This window comes from Trachypithecus francoisi, unplaced genomic scaffold (assembly GCF_009764315.1).
Source record: "Trachypithecus francoisi isolate TF-2019V2 unplaced genomic scaffold, Tfra_2.0 Lachesis_group3, whole genome shotgun sequence".
NCBI lineage: Eukaryota > Metazoa > Chordata > Mammalia > Primates > Cercopithecidae > Trachypithecus > Trachypithecus francoisi.
In genome coordinates, this window is record NW_022681468.1 from 87,598,688 (window position 1) to 87,623,710 (window position 25,023).

General features: G+C 51.2%; 1 long non-coding RNA gene across 1 annotated transcript; it reads left to right on the forward strand.

Moving 5' to 3' along the window:
• Nucleotides 1–8,740: 8,740 nt before the first annotated feature.
• LOC117071433 lies at nt 8,741–10,344 on the forward strand. Its single transcript, XR_004432290.1, has 2 exons — nt 8,741–8,777; nt 9,504–10,344. It is a non-coding gene; the product is annotated as an uncharacterized LOC117071433 (long non-coding RNA).
• Nucleotides 10,345–25,023: the final 14,679 nt, after the last annotated feature.

The following is a 25,023-nucleotide window of genomic DNA, read 5'->3' on the forward strand; positions in this document are numbered from 1 at the left end:
TTGTGTTTAACATTTAAAACAGTATAAGAGGCCGGAAGTGGTGGCTCGTGTCTGCCTGTAATCCCAGCACTTTGGGAGGCCGAAGCGGGCGGATCACGAGGTCAGGAGTTCAAGACCAGCCAGACCAACATGGTGAAATCCCGTCTCTACTAAAAATACAAAAAATTAGCCAGGTGTGGTGGCGGCCACCTGTAATCCCAGCTACTCGGGAGTCTGAGGCAGGAGAATCCCTTGAACCTGGGAGGCAGAGGTTGCAGTGAGCCGAGATTGTGCCACTACACTTGAGGCTGGGTGACAATGGAAACTCAGTCCCAAAACAAACAAACAAACAACCCCCCAAAACAGTATAAGAGCATGAATTGCAAGGTGAGGAGACATTTTAGTTCATATATGAAATGTTTTACTACATTGAAATGATATATTTAAAATTGGAAACAGGTTCTTTTAAAATTATTAATTTAAAACTAAGGAACAAATCAAGAAAATGAAATGTTGGAGAAAATATAGTAGTTGCCCAAGTTTTATCTTTTGCAGATGTTTTGGCTCATTTACTGAAATATAATTCATATACCATAAAATTCACTCTTTTAAAGTATACAAGTCAGTGTTTTTTTTTCTTTAACCATACTCACAAGGTTGTGCAGCTATCACTGCTATCTAATTCTAGGATATCTTTGTCACCTGAAAAAGAAACCCCATACCATGAGCTGTCACTCTTCACTTCCCTGAGCCCTGGGCAGCCACTAATCTGTGTCTTCATGGATTTGCCTATTCTCAGAATTTAATAGAAGTGAAATCATATAATAGGTGACTTTCTGCATTTGGTTTCTTTCCCTTAGCATACTGTTTTCAAGGTTCTTCCATATTGTAGCATGTCAGAATTTCCTTCCTTTTGCTTTCCTTCCTGAATAATATTCCCTTGTATGGCTATATCAGAGTTTCTTCTCCATTCATCAGCTGCTAGGCATTCGGGTTGTTTTCACCTTTTGCCAGTTGTGAATCTTGCTCCCATGAAGATTCATGTAGAAGGTTTTGTGTGAATGGATGTTTTCATTTTTCCTGGGTATAGACCTAGGAGTGGAATTGCTGGTCACATGGAAACCGTGTTTAACGTTTTCAGCAACCACCAAGGGATTCGTCCTTTTGTGGGTGTATATCCAGTCCCAGCAATTAATTTCTCCACATCCTTACTAATACTTAGCTGCCCTTTAAAAATTACAGTCATTCTAGTAGGTGTGAAATGGTGTCTCACTGCGGTTCTTTTTTTTTTTTTTTTTGAGACAGAGTTCCACTTTGTCACCCAGGCTGGCATGCAGTGGTGCAATCTCGGCTCACTGCAATCCCCCACTCCAGGGTTCAAGCAATTCTCCTGCCTCAACCTCCTGAGTAGCTGGGACTACAGGCATGCGCCACCACATTCAACTATTTTTTTTTTTTTGTATTTTTAGTAGAGATGGGCTCTCGCCATGTTGGCCAGGCTGGTCTTGAACTCCTGACCTCAAGTGATCTGCTCACCTCGGCCTCCCAAAGTGCTGGGATTACAGGTGTGAACCACTGCACCCAGCCTTACTGTGGTTTTGATTTGCCTTTCCAATGACTTTTGATGTGATTATTGGCCATTTTTTTTGGGTCTTTTTTGGAGAAATGTCTGTTCAAATCCTTCCGTCATTTTTGAATTGGGTTATTTTGTCTTTTTATTACTGAGTTTAAGAATTCTTTATACATATTAGAAAGAAGTCTTTATCAGATATATTACTTGCAAGTATTTTATCTCATTATTTGTATTGTTCTTTCACTTTCTCGATGGTTCGCTTTCTTTTGTTGCTGATAGTATCTAATTCTAAAGAAACCATTGCCTAATCCAAGGTCAAGGAGATGGATGTCTGTTTGCTTCTGAGATGTTTTTAAGTTTTACATCTTACATTTAACTCTTTGATCCATTTTGAGTAAATTTTTTAATGTGGTGTGAGATAGTAGTCCAAATTCATCCTTTTGTCTCAGCACTATTTTTTGAAAAGATGATTCTTCCTTCATCAACTTATCTTGACACCCTTCTTGCAAATCAATTAACCATAGATGTAGCTACTTGAAGTTTTATTTCTGTTTTCCCTCAACTTGTTATTTTAAAAAATTTAAGTGGCAGACTTTTGTTTTTCCCTCTTGTTATAGTTCGACATTCTTTCCTAAAAAGTTACCCTAAACTTGTGACTGGCCCCAAGTGTCCTCCTCCCATCCCCAGCAGTTAGCTGGGGCAGTTGGACTGGAGGGCCTTGGTTCTCCTCCATGTGCCCCCCCGAGCAGGCTGGCTCGGGCTTCTCACAGGGACCTGAGTTCCAGAAGGACGAGAGCAGAAGTTGGAAGGCCCCTTGAGGCCTTACTTGGAGTCACATGGTGTCTCTTGTGCCATTCTCTATGAGTCACAGCAAGTCGCAAGCCTTGGCCAGATTAGAGGGGTGGGGAACTAGCCTGTGCCTCTTGATAGGAGAAGCTGGAAAGAATCTGCAAAGAATCTCTGGCGTTTTCATTCATTGCGATCTCTGAACATGCCAGAATATTTCCTAAGAACAGGAGAATTTTCCTGGATAGTCACACACGGTTGTAAAGTAAGCATCTTCAGAGGAGAGGACATTTAATAGAGGCCTGAATGAAGAGAGGGAATGAGACATGGGGGAGAGTATTCATATCAAGAGGAAGAGCACGTGCAAAGGTCCTGGGGCAGAAACGGATTTGGGGTGTTTGAGGAGCAGCACAGAGACGCACGCGATGGGAGTGAGGGTGGGGCTGTTGTGAACATCGATGGGATAAAATATGTAAAGGGCTGTATTATGGAATAGTGAGGGGAACTATTTCTCTTCATTCTGATTCTCTGAAGATATTTTCAGAGGCCAGAAGAAGGACAGAAAAGGAGGTACCTTCCATAATAACACCCAGCTAGGTCAGGGGCAGGATGGGTCTCGGGAATACATGTCTCCCTGAGTGTCTCAGTGCTACCGGCTTTTGCTGCCCAAAGCTGGTGCTACCTCAGGAACCTCTGCCAGCCCTCCCAGGTGGGCCGAGCACCTGCCTCAGCGCCCCTCCTTCCCAGCTGCCCAGCCCCAGCTTGGTGGCTTTGCCATGGGCTGCCGGGGCTGCCACCAGTTGACTCCCCTGGCCCTCTGGTGTTCAGGGTCCCAGGTTCTAGTGACTTTTAAGAGACAACAGAGTTCAAAGGTGTCAACATTGTGAGGTGCAGGGCTTGCCCATAGGCTGCTCTAGGACCTGGGTCAAAGAGCACTTAGCCAGGGCACTTAGAGAGCCACACCAGCCTATCCAGTGAGCCGCAGGTGGAGGGGGTCCCGGCCACTTTTGGTTTTTGAGCTTTTCAGTATATTAAAAAAGAAAGCCAGAGACAGACAAAACAGGATGACAAGCATTGAGGTGCACATTTAACTGATAGTGCTTCAGTGAAAATACAGGGGAGAACACTTGTGCTATTCACAAAATATTGAAAACCTTATTTCCAAGTGCACCCCAAGTTACAGGTCCCTGGCAAGCAGCAGCTTCTTTCAGTCCCACCTAGAAAGTCTGGGTGACTCTGGTCACCCAGAATGTCCTCAACCAGAGCACGTCTGGTCCACCAGGGCCCATGGTGGCTGGGGGCTCCATTCCCACATGGGTAAGGGAGGCTGCTCTGCACGGGGAGGCTCAGGGGCCCAGGGGTCCGGGCAGGGGCTATGCGCCACTCTCACTCCCTGAGTACCCCGGTGCACTGTGAGCAAGGTCTCTTTCTCCCCCTTTCCTCTTCCTCTGTCACCAAGCGCCCCACTCCACCCCCCACCATTTATTTCTTTTCTCTCTCTCTCTGTGTCTCTTCTCCCTGGGCCTCTCTCTCTGTGTCTGTCTCTCTCTGCTCTCTTTCTTTCTCTGTCTCTTTACTCTCGCTGTGTCTCTCTGTCTTCTGTTTCTTTCTTTCTGTTTCTGTTTCTCTCCCAGCCCTTTCTCCCTCTCTTGCATCCCAGGCTCCAAAGCAGAGCCGTCATGGGCACTATACCCCAGCCTCTGGATGAGAAAAGCTGCTTTGGGAAATCTTGGACTGGGGAAAGAGCAGCAGGTCGCCAACGGCCTGGGGACTTCCTTCTCTCCAGGCAACCCTCTCCCAGCTGGAGGGCCCGGCCTTCCCTGCCCGTGGAGTCGCTGCCGCGTGTGGTTTCTGACCTCGCTGCGTCCAGGGCGGTGTTGTCTTGTGTCTCGGCAGGACCCGCACAGCTGGAGTGAGGCAGCCATGCCGCGGGCAGGGCAGTGGGGCGTCTCGGGGCTGCTCGCGCCCTCGTGAGGGGAGGACTCTCTGGAGAGGCTTTTCCTTTCTCGGTCTCCTTCTGTCCCCTTCTCTAGTCAGTTGCTGCTTTCCCCAGACACTGGGGAATAAAGATGTTCTTGGACAGCAGAATTTGTCCTGTCACTGCGCTGAGGCGGGGCCCCTTCAGGGCTGCGGCTCCTGGACATGCGAGGGTGTCATTGTCCCAGCCACCCGAGGGAAATGGCATGCCTGTAAGGCGCGCCCAGCCTGGGGCAGCTGCACAGATGTGGCGTTTAAATATTTATTTTTAGTGGCTGCTGGTTTAATAGCAGCCTTCATTTTGGTGGGGGCAACCCTGAAAAGTAAAAATAAATCAGACCTGCGCCTTGTCAGTAAATCCTCCTGGCCCCTGTTGGGTGGACTCTGGGCCCGGTGCCCCAGTGTCCAGGGTGAGCGGGGAGGCCCGTGATTTGGGGGGCTACACTGGGAGCCAGGCCAGCCTGCAACCACAGCTCCTCACAGAGAAGCCCGAAGCCCTCCTCTCCCAGACTGCCCGCCTGGCCCGCACCGCCTCTCTGCCTGGCCCAGCTCACCGACCTCACGCTGGGTTCATCTGCGGCTGCCAGGCATGGCGGCCAGGACCAGAGGACCTGGGTCTGGCATGGGCACCTGCTGACCCCTGCTCAGGTCAGGAGGCCTGGGGTTCTCTGAGATGCGCATGTGACTCCATCAGCCAGATGGGCTCTGACACTTTCAAACTCCGTCTGCACCTCCTGCTAGCCTCGGCTCTCAGGCTACACCTGCTGGTCACCCTCTCCTTGTCCCCACCTGAGCTGGCCCTGGAGTGAGGGGCGATCAAGTCCCCCCGTGGTAGTGTTGAGGACATGGTGGATCTGAGGCTATGCTTTGGCTTGGATTTGAGACTGTTGGGTGCTGGAATTCTTGCCCCACAGCCGAATGAGGCTGGCCCTGGAGGGCCTTGGGGGCTGCTTCCCCAGGCCTCCAACCAAACTTTCTTCTGTCCTGTGTGATACGGGCCCTGGCATACCCCTGGAGAAGGGCTTTTCATGGGTCAAAGCTGTGCTTGTCAGAGGAGCCTGGGTGAAGCAGGCCTGCCTGGACTGAGTAACCCCTGAGGAGAGGGACCACCCACCACTTACCAGGCTTCTGCCACAGACACATGAGTGACAGCTGGCACGGACAGAGGCCCTGACCCCAGTTTTCAGATGTGAAACCTGGCTCAGAGAGGCCAAGTCCCTTTCCTCAGGTCAGAGCTCATAGAGGAGCATGGGCTCACACTGAGAAGCCCGAGCAGCCCGTGCTTTCAATCCTCTTCCGTGCCACCTCATCATTAAGTCACTTAATGGCTATTGACACATCAAAGTTGATTGTTTTAGCACAGTGATTCTCAAACTCAAATAATGGAGGACTACCTTTCCACCCTCATTTTAGGGGGAAAGATTCTCTTGGTCCCCTGGTGTTGGTTTAAATGATTTTTATTATACTGCTACTTAAGTACATAAACACCTGCAAGCAGGCATAACCCTCTTACACTTACAGCTGTGATAGAATCATACCACCAGGCGCCATTTGCAAGTTAAATACAAACAGCGTGAAAAGAGGAATGGCATTCAAATGAACAGAATTAGGCCAGGCACCATGGCTCACACCTGTAATCACAGCACTTTGGGAGGCCGAGGCGGGCAGATTGCCTGAGGTCAGGAGTTCAAGACTAGGCCTGGCCAACATGGTGAAACCCCATCTCTACTAAAAATACAAAAATTAACTGGGCGTTGTGGCATGTGCCTGTAATCCCAGCTACTTGGGAGGCTGAGGCAGGAGGATCACTTGAACCGGGGAGGCAGAGGTTGCAGCGAGCCAAGATTGTGCCACTGCACTCCAGCCTGGGTGACCGAGTTAGACTCTGTCTCAAAACAAATGAACAAACAAACAAATAAACAAACAAACAAACAAAAAACACAAATGAGGCCGGGCGCAGTGGCTCAGGCCTGTAATCCCAGCGCTTTGGGAGACTAAGCTGGGTGGATTACCTGAGGACAAGAGTTAGAGACCAGCCTGTCCAATGTGGTGAAACCCTGTTGCTACTAAAAATACAAAAAAATTAGCCGGGTGTGGTGGCATGCACCTGTAGTCCCAGCAACTCAGGAGGCTGAGACAGAATTGCTTGAATCTGGGAGGAGAGGTTGCAGTGAGCCAAGATCACGCCACTGCACTCCAGCCTGGGTGACAGAGCAGGACTCTGTCTCAAACAAACAAACAAACAAAAAACCAAAAACCCCCACAAATGAACAATATTAGCTTGATGAAGTGTGACAATGTTTGCTGCACGACAGTGTCTACTTCAGCGCCAGCTCCCTCGGGCTCAGCCCAATGGGGATGTGAGTCTCTCTCCATTGTCTTTACTTGAACTATGACAACTGCTTGTTTGCACAACACATGTTGTACCACTGGCCCTTGGCTTGGATAGGACAGCAGCGTGTTCCCCCACTCAGATGCCAGTCACAGGATAAAACACTGTGGAGTGAAGTTGGGGTCCGTGTCTGGTTTGTGCTGTGCCTGCATGCTGGTTGCTGAGCAGAGCCCCAAAGTTGTGGCATCTTAGTTGGGGCGGGACTGGAGAAAGGGACAGCAGGGCCTGGCATGGGGTGGCGAGTTGTGGGCTCAGAGCAGGGGAGAGGCCAGGAGGCACACGCAAGTATATCTTTTGCCCAGAGAGAAGGTGGCAGGAAAATCTCACGGCCTCCAACCTCCAGCTACATATGAGTGAATGAAAGCAGAATGACATCCCTGTCCTTTGTCCCAGGGAAGAGGTTTGCCCTTGGAAGGGCAGCCCTCGAGCCCTGTCCCGCAGGTCCCCCTGCAGGCTGCTACCTGGCCTGGATCCCCCGGAGAGCCTGAGCCAATTGTGCCACTGGCTGCTACCGGCCTTAAAGGTCCTGTGGGCCCTCACTGCCCCTGACTGCTCCCTGGGTCCCTGAGAATTAAGGTCACAGCAGTTGGGCAGCTGGGCTCCAAGGAAGGACAACCAGAGAAGGAAGGGGGCTCCCCACCAGCCTGAGAATGACTGATAGGTGGGCACACCAGCCCTGCCTCCTGGGACTGACTGACCGAGCTGAATGCCTGCATCTGAGAAAGACAGCGCCTCTGTCCCTGTTCTCTGTGGCCCCATCCAGCCTTCTCTCAGTGTCTTGTGGATTGGATGGGGTGGCCAAGAAGTGTGAGGCCCTTTGTCTTTCAGGCCTATTTGGCACCTCTCCACCTACCTGTGGATTGTCCTTGGGGTTGTCGATTGCCCTGTACTATATCTGAATGTGTCCCCCAAGATTCATGTCTTGAAATTTAATGGCCAATGTGGTAGTATTAAGAGGTAGGAGGTGACTGGGTCATGAGGCAGAGCCCTTATGGGGGATTAGGGCCCTTAGAAAAGGGCTTGAGGGAGTGGGTTCATCCGCTTCGGTCCCTTCCACCACGTGAGGAAGGATGCAGCATTCATCCCTCTAGAGGGCACAGCAACAGGCGCCGTCTTAGAATCAGAGACTGGGCCCTCACCAGACCCAGAACCTGCTGCTGCCTTGACTTTGAACTTCCCAGCCTCCAGAACTGTGAGCTAATAATCTGTTCTTTATAAATAACTCAGGCTTAGGTATTTTGTTATGGAAGACTGAATAGACTAGGACACCCTCTCTGGACACCAGAGAGGTGGTGGGTCCAGACACCCTCTCTGGACCCATTACACAGTGGACCCATCCACTGTGTAATGGGTCCTATGTGTGGATTCCATGAGATAATATGGGCCTTCTACATGGGGTTCTAGCTGGCTTCCACATACGTATCTCTATGTATGTACATATGTGCATATATATATAGAGAGAGAGAGAGAGAGAGAGTGAGCTCCCTCTAGCCCTTTTCTAAGGGCCCTAAACCCATCTATGAGGACTCTGCCTCATGACACAGTCACCTCCTAAAGGCCCCACCTCTTAATACTACCACATTGGCCATTAAATTTCAAGACATGAATCTTGGGGGACACATTCATATATATATATATGCAGATACAGTTATTTTTCTTCCGATGGAGTCTTCCTCTGTCACCCAGGTTGGAGTGCAGTGGCGCAATCTCAGCTCACTGCAACCTCCGCCTTCCAGGTTCAAGTGATTCGTCTGCCTCAGCCTCCTTAATAGCTGGAATCACAGGCGCCTGCCAGCACACCCAGCTCATTTTTGTATTTTTAGTAGAGACAGGGTTTCACCATGTTGGCCAAGCTAGTCTTAAACTCCTGAGCTCAAGTGATCTGCCTGCCTCAGCCTCCCAAAGTGCTGGGATTACCGGCGTGAGCCACTGCGCCTGGCCACAGATACAGTTTTATTAGAAAGTTAAACGCAACGGCGACGATAGCCACAGTAACTGTGAGCTTCTCCCCAGCTGCTGGAACACCAGGACTTCTCTTGCGGGAAGACTGAAGCTGTCTGACCCCGTGAGGTATGAGCTGGGGCGAGACGGCAGTTGTGGGGCAAAGGCAGCTTCGGCAGCAGTGCTTACATTTTTTTGCTTAGTTTCCTCCGGGAGAGTGGGAAAGAAAGCAAGTCTTCACATTTAGAAGGCAAATCCTGGTTTAGGTGTGCCCCGATCAGAAGGCCACGCTTGCCGACGGCCTCTGGCCCATCACTCCGCTTCTCTCTCCATGGAAGCTACGGCTCCATGAAAGCTCTTTGGAAGAATTACAAGCAAGGCCAAAGTTATATCGTGGCCTGGATCTCTTTTGGAAGTAGATGATGTATAAATTCTTAATTAAGGAGATATACAACGTTATATTTGAATTTTCAGGCCCAGAGCCATCCTGGATAGCACAGTGAGTGGCAGGGAAGTCTCTTATGTCCCCTGAACCTCCCTCTTTGGGTGCCTGCTTCACAAAACATTGCCAGAGCATTCACTTTCCCAGAAGAGATTCTGCCTCCAGACCTCCTGGCCTGGTTGGGGACAGAGCATTTACCTTGCCAAGCTATGGGAACAGAGGGACTGTACCTTTACAGGATTACAGGGTTGCTGAGCTAGTAGGATGCATCCTTCTAGCTCCTTTCCTGTGGGGAGGTCTACCCATGATAAGAAGAGATAGAGAGGCCCTGGATAGAGCCACACCTGAAGCCACCTACTCAGACGCCTCAGTTATATTAACCTACAAGCTCCTTCTCCTTTTTTTTCCTACAGAAGGTGGCTTGTGGTTGACAGAGCCTTGCCCACTCTAAGCACCAGGACGCATGGAGTAAGAAGAATGTGGGCTTGCTCAACTATCTACCCACAGGCTGCTCTTGAGTCAGGCCCTGTGATGTGTGCTGAGGGCCCAGGGACGAATTATGTCCTCAATTAGGACCTCAGTCCACTGAAGAGTCACTGAGACAAAGCCACGCTGCCCTGTGCTGAATATCGGAAGGGTGGGTAGGAAGAGACTAAGGGAGGGCTTCCCGGAGGAGGCAACACCTTAACTCAAGGGAAGAATGGGGCTTGCCAAAGAGAGGAGAAAGTGTGGGCACAGGCCGTGAGGCTGTCAGGACATGGAGTGCATGAAGAAACCGCAGGCAGTGAGCCGGGCCAGACTTCCCTGTGCTGGGGGAGGGTGGAGTGGTGGGAAGACAGCTGCAGCCCCCACCCCAGTCCTGCAGGGGCCCCAGGCTGGCCCTGCTGCGTGGAGTGTTGGCAGGAAGAGGCTGGAGGGAAACTCAGGAAGGCACGCATGGCTGAGAACAGTGGTGGGGGAAGGAGGGGAGAAAGCCGTTTTCTTTCCAGCCCCAAATGGTAAAGAAATGACCCTCCTCCTGCACAAATTAGACTTCCTGCAGCTGGAAAGAAATCGACTCATGCCATGTTTTATGATGCCTCGCCTGGGCCAGGCGGGGCCAGTACAGCCTGATGTGCTCACAGCTGGCCTGGCTGCCCCTGAAACCACAGTGACTGTCCTGCTGGCCCGGCCCTGGGCCCCTGGCCTCCACGTCCAAGCCGGAGAAACTTGGCTCCCCTGCAGCTTTCAAAATAAAGTGGTTTTTATTTCATATTCACAAGAGAAGGTAACAAAATATAATTGGGGTTGCCGCTTCTCATATTATTTATGCAGTTCTCCCTCCACCTCTCTTCCCAAAAGCAAGCCACAAAGGGGTCTTTGTTCTCTGCAAGTTCAAAGTCAGCTCCTCTAAGGGGAAACTTATTGGCGATTACAAGGAGGAGGTTCAGTTTTACAACGGCTGGCTGTCAGACCAGAAATATGGTACGCATCAGGGTTCCGGCGGGAGCCGGCCAGAGTGTGGTCTGCAGGCTGCAGAAGCCATGTGAATGATTTCCAGTGAAAGATAGGGCAGGAGTGCCAGGGACAGGGGCAGCAGGAGCCACTCACGTCTGCCTGGGCACACCCTGTCTCCACAGCCTCAGTTTCCTCACCTGTAGAATGGGCATCCGCACACTGGACTAAACCAGAGGATTTCATTCAGCTCTTTGGAGCCATGGGGCCCTGCCAAGGCTCTCAGAAAAGAGTGGGCAAGACTCAGGGATACTCATCCCCACTCCTGCCCTTCTGAAGGCTTGACTGGTTGAATGTCCAGGTCAGATTTTGTTTAAGAAAAAGGTTTTTATAAACAAAAATTAGTAAAAGCCTACCTGGGTGCCATGGCTCATGTCTGCAATCCCAGCACTTTGGGAGACTGAGGAACGGGGATGGCTTGAAGCCGGAAGCTTAAGACCACCCTGGGCAACATAGTGAAACTCCATCTCTAAAAAAAATTTTAAAAATTATCTGGACATGGTGGTGTGTGCTTGTAGTCCCTGCTACTTGGGAGGCTGAGGCAAGAGGATGGCTTGAGCCCAGCAGTTTGAGGATGCAGTGAGTTGTGATCCTGCCATAGCACTCCAGCCTGGGTGACAGAGTGAGACCCCATCTCTAAAAGGAAAAACAAAAAATTGCAATAGCCTGGCCTGGATGAGCTTGAAGGCTCAATCCCAGCATCCTATAGGAAACATGGAGCAGACAGGGCCTCCACCCTCAGCTGTCTGTGGCTCCTCTCATCATGGTAGCCCCAAGTAGGGAGAATGCCAGGGCTCTGGGTTGCCAACATCATGTCCCCTGGACACAGCGGGTTCATCCGTGTCCTTGGTGAGTGCATATGCACTGGCTTCCTTAGCCACAAAGCTGTCTTGGGACCTATGCCTGGTTGAGGGTCCTTGAGGCAGCAGCCCTGGCCTTGGCTGCCCTGCGAGCCATCATTTTAATGAAAGCAGCTATTCCTGCAATAGCGAAAAGACCATCAGTGGGATTGCAGGTCACCTCTGCAGCTCTGGGCTATCCATCCCCACATGCAACATGATGTGGGAGGCCAGAGGCTCTGGCAAGCCCCATGCTGGGAGGACCGGTCTCTTCTCTCTCCCTGATGGAACCCCTGCAGACCTGGCCACCAGACTCAGAGCCCACGACCTCCCAGCTTTCATTCCAGCTCCATTCCCAAGGAAGCCTGGGAAGCTGGGGATGGGCTGGGGGAAGTGGTATGTCCCATCTGCCTATGCCTGCCACAGGAGCTCTTCACCATCCACCAAGAGGGGTGGACCACTGGAGGGAGAGTGGGGGACACCTGACCCTCCTTTGCTGGGAGCAAGACCTTCATTTGGGAGACTAGCGATGCATTTCTGCAGCTTTGGGATGATGATGTTGGGGCAGGGCAGGGAACTGATGGTGGGGGGAGGAGGGACTTCCAAAAACCGTGAAGTCTTCACCCTCCCTCTAGCCTCAGAGAGGTGTGGCTCTCCATGGTGAGATGCTTGGAGAAAAGGGAGAGAAGAAAGGAAGAGAGGGAATGTGAGGTGACTCCTGTGTGAGCTTCATGGAAACCAGAGGGAGAAGGAGAGCCTGGGAGGGGCTCCCTGCCTGCCTCCAAAATCATTCCAGAGCATTGATCTTGGGGAATCGCAGAGCAGAGGCCAGGCTTAGGTGAAGGTGGATGCTGAGGTCCCACCCAGGGCAGAGGACTATCAGACTGGAGGTGAATCCTGGGGGCCCAGGCTTGCCTCCCTCGGTAGCCTCTCTGTCGCCCTTGCTGCCGGTCACTGAAGTCACTGATAAACATCGGCCCAGGGAGTTGAGACATCAGGGCCCCTGGAGAAGATCTGTGCAGGCAAGAAGCAATCTGCTGAAACCACAGTTCAGGGTCCTCTTTGCTCACATCATTTTACATGAAAGCAGCCATTTCTGTGATAATGAAAAGACCACGGCGGAGTTGCAGGTCATCTCTGCAGCCCTGGGCTGTCTGTCCCCAGATGCTGTGCAATGTGGGAGGCTGCTGACTCTGGCAGGTCCACCCTGGGAGGGCACCATGCTGCCAAGGTCCTGCAGCACCAATAGAGATTCTCCCCACTTTACAGACAGGGAAACTGAGGTTCACAAAGCCGGTAGAGGTTAGGATTGGGACCATTTCTGGGTCTGATGACTCCACTCTGCTCTTTGCCACTCGATATTGGACGGGAGAGGGACACTTACATTTAACACCGCATCCTAGGGGCAGGCGCTATGCCCTGCACTTACCTATGATACCTTGTTCAATCCTAACACCATGTGTGGGGATCGACCCATCTTGCAGATGAGAAACTGAAGGTCAGAGAGGCTAAGTAAGTTGTGAGTGTGGATTGAAATGCAGGCCTGCTTGACCCTAAAGCCCTGACCCACTCTACCTGCAACCCTGCCACGGCCTTTTCATTATCACAGAAATCGCTGCTTTCATGTAAAATGATGTGAGCAAAGAGGACCCTGAACGGTGGTTTCTGGAGCTCTGCGGCCTTCCCCGGGTGCCTCCCTTGAAGCTCCCCTCGGCGGCCCAGGAGCATGCCCTAGGGAGCTTTAAAAATGCTCATGTCTGGACCCCAGCCCCTGAGATTCTCATCTACTGGCTGGAGTGTGGCCTGGATGTCAGGGGTTCTTGGGGTTCCCCGGGGCCTGCTCTGGCAGCTGGGTTGAAAATTACAGTTCCAAAGGACGTCATCAGCCTCGAGGCCAGGCAGGCCCTAAGCTTCCTGCCCCACTTTCCAGCCCCAACTTGCCTGGGAGAGCAAGGAGTGGAAGAAGCAGAGGCCCTGGCTGGGTGCATTTTGAAGGCGGTGAGCCTGGCCTGCCTGAGTCTTGGCCCTACTGAATATTCTCCCTGGATCTGGGGTGCCTGCTCAGAGTGAAGTCCCTGAGTGTGTTTACTTTTCCAGGAAACCCGCTGGGCTTATGCCACCTCCTCCAGCTTCCCGACCACCCAGCTTGATGTTGGACGCCTTGCTCCAGGCGTCCCTGTGGGCCTCATGCTCTTCCCCCTGCCTGTCATGACCTGGCATGGACTGGCTCATTTATCCGTGTGCTTATTCATGTCAGTCTTACCCACCTGAACGGACGTCTGTGGCAGGGGAGACCTTATCTGTGGCATCTGTTGTGGTGTCCCTGGGTCTAACACAGTGCCTGGCCCCTGGAAAGCATGGGTGTGAAGGAAATGAATGAATGGGGATGGGCTCACACCTCTGGGTGCTGATGTCATGTGTGACTTGAGGCTGATAAGCCGAGACCCCAGTGACTAAGCTAGTTCTAGGAAACCCTCAGTCCAGGGGGCTGAGCAGAAAGCCCCTGGGAAGAAAGCCCTGCTGAGTGCACAAGCCCTGTCCAGGATGGGGAGGGGCTGGCAGGCTCCAGACTAGTGTCCAGCTCAGCCTGGGCTGGGCCCTGGGGATCTGGGATGCGGTGCCCACCCTAGACCCTAAAACTGACCCAGGCTTGTCACCCCTGGGGTGGGCTGAGCAGGTCTGATGCACACATCCCTTGGGACAGTCAGAACCACCCAAACTGAATACTTTACACTTCGCTCTTTAAGTCGCACCTCTGCAGCTGTGGCAGGGGGTGGCCCCAGTGTGTTTGGTGACTGAGCCGCACGCACCTCCATTTGGAGATGGCAACGCAGGGACTCACACACGCAGAGAGCTGCTTGCCAGCAATGGGTAACTCGGCTCTCCTGGGGGGGCCTCAGGCAGGTGGGTCCCCCTTGCTGCGGCCAGGCCCACCCTAGCTCCCCTGCCCCTCCTCAGGGTGTCCTGCACATGCAGGGCTGGCTGGGCCAGAGAATCACCTGCAACCCTCAACCCCTGAAGGTCCCCAAACCTGTGCACTGGAGCCCTGGTGAGCTTTTCAAAGCCCCGTGTCCAGGTCCCCATCAACAAGTCAGAGTCTCTGTGGTGACACCTGGCCTTTGGTGTCACCCAACAGGCCACAGAACAAGCTTTTCCCTGAGGAACCGAGACACCTGCTCAAGCCTCTGCTCATTCCTGTTGGTGGTTCTGCTTGGAGCCAGCAAAGCCACATAATACCCAGGACAATTTGATGACACACAGGGATGCCAGGAGGGAGCTTTTGAGACCAGCATGGTCCTGGGAAAGTCAGGGTGTCTGTGATCCTCGGTAAAGGTCTGAGAGCTGGGAGAAGGAAGGAAGGATCCCGAGGAGGGCAGCTGAGACAGGCGTTGGGGGTTCATGATGGAGGCGCGTGGGGCCTGGGCCTGGTGAGGAGTGAGCAGGGCCCCAATGGAAGGAGGAGCAGGGTGCACTCTAGGCAGGGGTGAAGAGGTTGCCAAAGAGGGAGGAGTCAGAGGCAGATGGGGTCTGGGGAAGAAGCACCAGGAGAGGCAGGCCACGCCGAGCAGAGCCTGAATGCACATTAGGGAGCTGAATCCTAGGCTTCAGGTAAAGCATAGAAGAAGCAGCTCAGTCCCTCTGAGGCTGGGACCCAAAAATGTCTGGAAGGTTGGAAAAGGCCACCATCAGCGGGCGTTTGATGTCCGAAAGGCTGGAAAAGCCATGATCGGCAAGGTTTGTGAATGGGTCATCTCTCCCAGCATCCTGTGGGGTGAGCTGGTCCCCTGGGAGCTGTGGGGGCCTCGAGCAGCTGCTACTGAGCCCCGGCACCTCCCTCACAGTCCAGATATTTCCAAGCTGTTCCTGCCTCCCTGGCCTCCTCTCAGATCACTGAGATCCCTTCAGTGATCTCAGCCAGGACGGAAGATAAACCAGCCACTGAACATGCATCCCTGGAACCACAGCACCTGGCCAGCCTGGACCACACAGCAATGGGTGTTGGGCCTTCGTTCCTGGGACCCCACACCTGGCCAAAAAGGAGGTGGCTCCTCAAAGTTGGGGGCCCTCCAGGCTGTGGTGAAAGGCTGCTTCATGAATTGCACATGAGGTCATCTAGAGAGGGAATAATTCCGTGGTGGTAGAGATAAGGGCCTTGCATTCAAGGGCCTCGCTTTTCAAGATATTTAGCAATGCAATGGATTATTTTGGGGAGAGGAATTTTGAAAAGTCCTGGGCGTAAATAAGTAAATAACTAAAGCTAAAAATTGTCTCCAAGCCTTGGTGTGGCCTACGGGTCTTCCCTGAGACTGCCCACTTGTGGGTGTGCTCTTTGTACTAATTAACAAAGCAGTCAGTTCCCTCGTGGTTACCATCCGTGTTAGTCTGTTTTGCATTGCTATAAAAGGATACCTCAGACTGGATAATTCATAAAGCAAAGAAGTTTATTTTGGCTCATGGCTCCGTAGACTGTACAAGCAGGGCACCAGCATCTGCTCAGCTTCTGGTGAGGCCTCAGGAAGCTTACAGTCATGATGGAAGGCAAAGGGGAAGCGGGTGTGTCACATGGGGAGAGACGAACAAGAGAGATGCCAGGCTGTTTTAAACAACCCCTTATCAAATGAATGAATCGAATGAGTGAATGAGAACTCACTCATTACCAAGGGATGGTGCTCAGCCATTCATGAGGGATCCATCCCCATGATCCCAACACTTCCCACCAGGCTCCAGCACTGGGAATCCAGCACCGGGGACCACATTCCAACATGGAATTTGGAGGGGACACACATCTAAACACATTACCATCAGTACTATTTTCGTGGACTACAGCCACTCATGCCTTGACTCCTGACTTCCCTGGGCTGAAAGTACAGCAGTATTTTTTTTTGAGACAAGATCTTGCTTTGTCACCCAGGTTGATGTGCAGTAGTGTGGTCATGGTTCACTGCTGCCTCTATCTCCCCAGGCTCAGGTGATCCTCCCACCTCAGCAATTTTTAAAAATTGCGTAAACAATGTCACCATGCGTCATGAAGACAATAAGTGACTTAAACATTTCTGTTTGCTGGGCACAGTGGCTCACACCTGTAATCCCAGCACTTTGGGAGGTGGAGGTGGGCAGATCACCTGAGGTCAGGAGTTCAAGACCAGCCTGGCCAGTACAGTGAAACCCATCTCTACCAGAAATATAAAAGTTAGCTGGGTGTGGTGGCACACACCTGTAATCTCAGCTACTTGGGAGTCTGAGGCAGGAGAATTGCTTGGACCTGGGAAAAGGAGGTTGCAGTGAGCCAAGGTCGTGCCACTGCATTCCAGCCTGGGCAACTGAGTGAGACTCTGTCTCAAAAACAAACAAACAAGCAAACAAAAAAACTATTTCTGTAATTGTTGTTATAGAGTGTGTGTGTGTGTGTGTGTGTGTGTTTTGAGACAGAGTTTCGCTCTCTTGCCCAGGCTGGAGTGCAGTGGCGCCATCTCAGTTCACTGCAACATCCACCTCCCAGATTCCAGCGATTCTCCTATCTCAGCCTCCTGAATAGCTGGGACTACAGGTGTGCACCACCACACCTGGCTAATTTTGTATTTTTAGTAGAGATAAGGTTTCACCATGTTGGCCAGGCTGGTCTTGAACTCCTGACCTCAGGTGATCCACCCGCCTCGGCCTCCCAAAGTGCTGGGATTACAGGCATGAGCCACCGTCCCTGGCCGTCATTGTTGTCATAATGTGTGTGCAGTAAATAACAGAAGAAGAAGAAAAGCAGTCACAATTCCAGCATCCCCAGGCAACTGTTTCCATTTTGTTTTTCTTTGTTGTGATCTTTGTAACTATTTCTTTAATGGACAGGAGTAACGTGGATGTCCAGAGCAGCTATGGGCAGCCAGTGTGGATGCATAGCGGGGGTAGACAGGTATGTGGACACTCAGGGACCAAGGCCCATCAGTAGCCCCATGGGGATCAGGAGATGGGAGCCAGAAAGGGTGCCACCTCACAGGGAGATGAGGCAACTGACACACAGTGGCTATGGGGAGAACCCCAGGAGCAGGCTGGCTTCTGCTGCTGAGCTGGACCTGCTAGGGGCTCCACTCCTAGCATTGGAGGCTAGGTGTGGAGCTTCTGATGAATCCTCAGACCAAAAAGCCCCTGGTCTCTTCAGAGTCTCATTGGCAGTAAGTGGCAGAAATCATTTACCATCAATGATAAGAAGCCCAGCCCACACCAGCTTAAGAGGAAAGGGCAATTTGGTGCCTCACATCACTGAAAAGCTCTGGTGCAGTGCCAGCACTGTTGGAGTTGGGGCCTGAAGGCTATCGGCAGGCCCCTGCGCAGGTCACACTCTTGGGAAGGCCTGCCCCTCCAGCAGCTCCAGGCGTCCAGACCCCTCCTTGGAAGGGGAAAAGGATTCACTGATTGTGGAGGCCTGCGTCACGAGACTATCAGCACGGGTGGCTCTAACAAACTGCAGTAGACTGGGGGACTTACACAAAAGCCCCTCATTTCTCATAGCAGAGGCTGGGAAGTCTGAGATCAAAGTGCCAGCAGATCTGGCATCTGGTGGGGGCCCACTTCAGGTTCACAGATGGCTGCTTTCTCTCTGTCCTCACATAGCAAAGAGAGAGATGAAGCAAGCTCCCTGGTGTCTCTTCTGATAAGGGCACTAATCCCACCATGAGGGGCTCCACCCTTGTGACCTCATCACCTCCCAAGGGCCCCACTTCCTAGGCCCATCCCACCGGGGATTAGGGTGTCAATGTATGAATTTGGGAAAGACACAAACATTTAGTCCATAGCAGACAGCCAGAACAAAATACCACACACTAGCTGGCTCAAATAGCAGAGAAATTCATTTTCCCACAATCCTGAAGGCTAGAAGAAATCAAGGAGTTCACCTAGAGATCAAGGTGCTGGCAGGGGCAGTAGCTTCTCAGGCCCCTCTCATTGGCTGGGAGATGACTGTCTTCCTCTGTGTCCCCACATGGTCTTCCCTCTGTGAGTGTCTGTGTCCTAATCTCTTCTTCTTATAAGGACAGCAGTCATATTGGATTAGGGCCCACCTATGTGACCTTGTTTTATCTTAATTACCTCTTTAAAGACTATATCAACCAGATATCCTTACATTCTGGGGTTCTGGAGGTTAAGATTTCAACATGTGAATTTTGGAGGGAGACAATTCAGTCTGTAATAGAAGATAAAGTCCTTGGGCCTAGGGGACCAGGGATGGGGGGAATGATATCGGCTGTCTTTGGTCGCACCCTCACTGTCTGCCAGGAAAGGTGTGAATTGCTTCTCATATGTATGGTCATGATGGGGAGAAAAATTGGCCTGTGCCAAGTGTTGAATGGTGGCTTCCATAAAGGTATGTCCACATCCACATCCCTGGAAACCTGGGAATGTGACCTTAGTTGGAAAAAGGGTCTTTGTAGATGTAATCAAGTGAAAGATCTTGAGATGAGACCATTCTGGGTTACCAGGGTGGGCCCTAAACCCAATGACAAGTGTCTCCACAAGAGAAGAGGAGAGACAGACACACAGAGGAGAAGGCCATGCAACCACAGAGGCAGAGACTGGGGCAATGCAGCCACAGGGAACACCTGGAGCCACCAAATGCTGAAGAGGCATGGGCCAACTCTCCCCCAGTGCCTCTGGAGGGGAGCATGGCCCTGCGACCCCTCAAGCTGGAACTTCTGGCTCCATAATTGTTTTAAGTTACCAAGTTTGTGGTGATTTATTGTGGCAGCCCCCAGAAACTAATACAGCCCCTGAAAGTTAAATCATTAAAATATTTGAACAAAGCATGGGTGATTCAATGGAACTGAACTCTGGGATTGCCTGTCGGGTTGAGGTCAGCCAGCACTTCCATCCAGCGAGGCAGGACGGGAAGAGGATGTTGACTTAGCAGGAGGAGAAGGTTTGGTGCAGAGAGGGGCATTAGCTTGCAGAGGCGGGCTACAGAATCAGGAGGTTTTGTGGGAGAGTCCCCAAATGTTTTGTTCATTTTCATTTTTCATTTATCATATATTTCTAACTATTTGCAAATGTCCTGAGCCACGTGAAGGCAGGTACACACACACAGGCTCCTTTCTCTCTCTCTCTCTCTCTCACACACACACACTCTCTCTCACACACACACTCTCTCTCTCACACACACACACTCTCTCTCACCCCTCTCATTCTTTCTCTTTCTCTTTGTTTGTTTGTTTTGAGACTGAGATGGAGTCTTGCTCTGTCCCCTAGACTGGAGTGCAGTAGCGCTATCTCGGCTCACTGCAAGCTCTGCATCCTGGATTCACGCCATTCTCCTGCCTCAGCCTCCCGAGTAGCTGGGACTACAGGCGCCCGCCACCACACCTGGCTAATTTTTTGTATTTTCAGTAGAGACAGGGTTTCACCATGTTAGCCAGGATGGTCTCGATCTCCTGACCTCGTGATCCGCCCACCTCGGCCTCCCAAAGTGTTGGGATTACAGGCGTAAGCCACCGCGCCTGGCCTCATTCTTTCTCTCTCTTAGTCTCACTCTCACACCTACTCACACACATTCAGGGTGAGCAACTACTTATAAATTGGAACTTCAATCTTTGACTTTGATGCTAGTTAACTCGATTTAGTGCAAATCTTAGAATAAAGCTCGTTTCATCCCTGTGACAAAACTGTTAATGATTGTTACCATTGACAGCTAGACGTCTTTGTGAATCAAAATTTCCTTGATTTTCTATAACTAGAAAAAAAATGCAAAAATAAACTGGAAACAAGGCTGATGTAAATCCACCCACCATAAACTTCAATGTTTCATGTTACCGCTGCCATGATTTGGACTCGAATACGTATCATACTTAAAGAAACACAGCCCAGATAGTAATTCCAATGTTATTTAGACCTTTCCAAAACAGCTACAATATTTGGTCTCCAGATATTTTTACTAAAATCTCCAAGTGTGTTCCTATTTTCTAACACTGAAATCCCAGGGGAACCTGGTAGGTGGCATTCTCTATGGAATATACCCTGTCCCCACCCTCATTATTTTCTTTCCCTTTGAAGAGAGAAAAAGAAAATTGACCTCTTTGGCTTTTGTCCTTTGAGAGCAGGGGAGCATGGCAGCTGTACAACTCCTCTTGTTCATAATTTTAACCCTGTCCCATCACGGTTTTACAGTTGAATACATGAGATCCATTTACACCCATAAACTACTGCTTTGGTCTATTTTATAGATTAGCAATATGTATCATAAAGGTGGGGGGATCACCATTAAATGTAAACTTAAAAACCCACCGGCATGGAAAGAGGAAGTCCAGCAGTTAGTGGCTGTCTGGATTTATCCATCAGGTCCAAGGGGATGAGGCTAGATTAGGCCCTAACCTTCATGGGGTCCCCCCTTGTCTGAAGGCTGTAGTCCCCAAAACTCCTCAACCTCTGGGCTCCCCTCTGAGGCCCATCAGGTGCCATTCCAATGTCTCAGCTTTCTGGAAATTCCAGCCAGAAATCCTTCTGGGGGAATCCATTCATTTAGCTCCTTGAAAAGGCACCTCTCAAAGTAAATTAACAATTTGGCAGTTCTGTTTCAACACTTAAGTCTGCTGTGAGTTTAATCACATGAGTCAGGTTGCCCAAGTCTTCCAAGAGCCATGGGACATTTGTTTGTGAAATGCCAGCCTGGGGCTTCCTGGTGAAAACCCAGATCATCACCATCCCTTGTCATCTCTCATCAGGGTGACATCAGATGATAAACAGCATAAGCATCAGGATTAGTTTGTCAAGACTAGGACATTTTGAGCCGGGCAATGTGGCTCATGCCTATAGTTCCAGCTACTTGGGAAGCCAAGGCAGTAGGATCACTTGAGGCTAGGAGTTCAAAACCAGCCTAGGCAACATAGCTCGACCCTGTATCCACAAAAGGAAAAAAAATTAGCTGGGCACGGAGGTGTGTGCCTATAGTTCTAGTTACTTGGATGGCTGAGGAGGGAAGATTGCTTGAACCCAGGAGTACGAGGCTGCATTGAGCTATGATTTGCGCCCTTGCACTCCAGCTTGGGCAGCAGAGTGAAACTCCATCTCTTTAAAAAAGAGTGGGGATATTTCGATACAAACCATCTGGCTTCAGGTAAACCCCTGCCAGGCTGTGGCCTGTGGAAAGTGGGACAGTCAGCTCACCTTCTGGAAGGGCCACACCAGTGAGTGCCAACGGTGTTGACATCTGACTCATGAAGGGTTTGTGTGGTTTGGGACACCACTTACTGGAGGATTTCTTTTTGAATTTGGACCCCTGCTAGTCTCATCCGAAGACTGGCTGTTAAGGAGGCGCTTGCCATGCCATTGCGGAGAGTGTCCCTTGGTTCTGGGTGACAAGGGGGTGAGTCCTGTGCTTGCACACAAGGATACGCTGTAGGCACCAATTCTGTAAGGAAAGCCGGAGTGTAGATGGGTGAGCCAAGGCTGACTGGTTTCCAGATTATGACAGGAAAAAAAAGTGCTTAAGAAAGATTGGGATAGCTGCACATTCTTTCCTATCATTATGACAAGTGCAATCAACATTTGTTGCCTAAAACCTGGCTGCAGCCCTGGGCCATCTGTGGGACGGGGCAGCTGCCGTGTTGCCACTTGCTCATCTGACTTTGAATTGGTTGGCGGCTCCAAAGTGCATTGGAAAGTGAAGTTGCCTTTCATTTGGAACTGATGTGGATGCCTACTCAGTTCCTGTTAGGGTGTGGGGCTTTGAAGGGAGCTAAGAAATTCTCTAATATTGGCAAAAAGTCCGTATTCTAATTAATGTTTAAAGTAGATAATAGCCCTTTCCAAGCAAAAATCTCCTGTCCTGGAGAAGGCCTAATCAGCCTGGATGTCTTCTCCCATTTCTAACCATTTTGGAGAGTAATGAAAATGCGTGCTTTAAATTTATCAGAGGATCTTCCAAATGTGCAAATGCAATTTGTGGGGATGGGGACTGTAACACTAGAGTCCTCTGTGTCCCACTTGGGAGAGTGTTCTGGGCTTTGTGGTTTGCAGGTCATGACTCCAGCAGTGGTGCCTATGTCACCTCCTCCTACTCCGCATCCATGGCAGACATCACCAGCCAATCACAGCATCTCTTCCCCAACTCACACATCCTTCTCAACACTTGCTTCAGGCAGCGCTCCCAGTGACTCTTGTGGCCTGTTTGCCTCTCTGGGCTTATTATTCAACAATTATGAAGTAGGCACTGAAATGGTGTTGGCAATACAATGGCGAGCCAAAAGAGAAAAAGGCTTGGCTCTGGTGGTGTTTACAGTCTACGAGGGGCTGATGTGGCAAGGGGACCACAGGAACAAATGTATAATTATGCCAGAGGAAGAGCAGGCACGCTACTGGGAGAACTTATTCTGGGGACATTGAGAGGAAAGACAGTTGGATTCTGAAGGGTGGTGGTGGGGGGAGTGTGGGTGGGAGTTTCGGAAGGGGCGCCTGGCAGCAAGGAGTAGGAGAATTGTTCAATGTGGCTGTGGCACAGGTGGCCTACAGGTCTTCTTCTTTTTTCTTTTTTTTTGAGACAGAGTCTCACTCTGTTGCCTAGGCTGGAGTGCAAGGGTGTGATCTTGGTTCATTGCAACCTCCGCCTCCTAGGTTCAAGCAATTCTCCTGCCTCAGCCTCCTGAGTAGCTGGGGTTACAGGCATGTTCCACCACACCCCGCTAATTTTTGTATTTTTAGTAGAGATGGGGTTCGCCATGTTGGCCAGGCTGGTCTTAAACTCCTGACCTCAGGTTATCCGCCCGCTTCAGCCTCCCAAAGTGCTGGAATTACAGGTGTGAGCCACCGCGCCTGACCAGCCTATGAGTTTTGAGCGCTAAGACATCAGACCAGACAGGGCCTTGCAGGTCACACTGAGGATTGCGGGCATCACTGAGAAGGAGAAAAGCAGCCCCTGGTGTCTGGGAGCTGGCCAGGCCCCTAGAGCTGGGCCTAATGTTGTTAGGAGCTGTCCTGGCACTCCCAGCCCCACCCTGGTGTCCTCACAGGGCACCAACAAGTTCCCCTGCAACGGTTTGGAAGTGCGACAGAACAAGGCCACCCCGCGAGCGTGTCTAAGCACAGACAAAAGCCAGGTCACAGTTCAAGCCAACAGCAGCCGATGTCCTCTCTGGGTTAAACTGAGTGACGCTGTTTCCTTCCCTCCTGTGGGCTGCCCTCCCTGCAGATAAGGTGTATAGGGGTGCCCCATCAGAGGCCTGTGCCCCCTCCCTGAGAGCACCCAATCTAGAGCAAAGCCTACTTCTTTGAACCCGCCTCAAAGTCACCATCCTCTGTGGAGGCATCCCATGGCTGCTGGGGGCGGGGGCATCCTCCTGTTCAGCCCGCACCTGTTCAGCCACCAGTGATGTTCACAAGGAGCCCAGGGTTGGGGAAGGGGTGATGTTGCCATCTTCTCTTTCCTCTCATCCTCCTCTTACTCAGGTCTGATCCTTAGTGAAGGGGCAGCTAGGAAAGGAGGGGATGCAGCTGGGAGGATGCGACCTGACCACTGCCCTCATGGTGATCTGGCATGGGCTTCCCGAGACCCAATAGGCTGCTTCCAAATGATCCTTGTTTCTGGGCACTGAGCTCTTCAGGAGGTGCCCCACTCCACACTCCCTGGGGACAGTCATGCTGAGTGTCCTTGATCTGATGAACTCATTTTCTTAAGGGCTGGTGCCTTAAGCCTCCCTCTAGCTGGGTCCTCAGGCCCTCCTCCAGCTGTCCAGGGTGTGTGGCCCACAGCACTCAACTTTTGGTTTGACTCTGGAGATGCTCCTAGCCTTGCCTTCACTCTGTTACCCCAGTGCTGGCTGGGGGTGGCCAGCTTTGTTGGGGGTGGCCAGCTTTTATTCCCTTATTTGTCCCCTCTCATGTTCCATTTTTATCCTATGAGAATGCCCTTTTTTCAATCCTCCCTGAGATTGGCTACTTTTAGGATCCCACGGATTGGTGTGTTTTACAGAGCACGGATTGGTGCATTTTACAATCTTCTTGCTAGTTACAGAGCGCTGATTGGTGCGTTTTACAGAGTGCTGATTGGTGCATCTTACAATCCTCTTGCTAGCTACAGAGTGCTGATTGGTGCATTTTACAGAGCACTGATTGGTGCATTTTACAATCCTCTTGCTGGTTACAGAACGCTGATAGGTGCGTTTTACAATTTTCTTGTAGGACAGAAAAGTTCTCCAAGTCCCCACTTGACCTAGGAAGTCCAGTTGGCTTCATCTCTCACCAGAAGTGTGCCAGCCCATTGGGCATCCTCAGGAGGGGTGGATCTGTGGTGTGTCCAGCACTGCGGGGAGCAGTAGTGAGGATCCTCACAGAGCCCTGTTAATGCGATTGGAGATGGGGGAGGGAAGCTCTGTCTGCTCTCCTTCAATGTGGGACATCTCGAGCTATTCCCTAAAATCCGCTCCTCTTCCCCAACAACCCCTGAAGCTTTGTTTCCCAGCTGCAGGTGAGGAGGTTGGGAGGCTGCAGGGTCCCAACCTGGAATGTGGGATCGCTTGTGGGGCTGCTTCTGAGGAAACTCCCACAGCGTGTGCCCGCACCAGGCTCTCAGCACTTCCGGCGCACAGCTGTTCCCTCCTGAGCAGGTCAGTCCGGGGTAGTCTGGGAACAG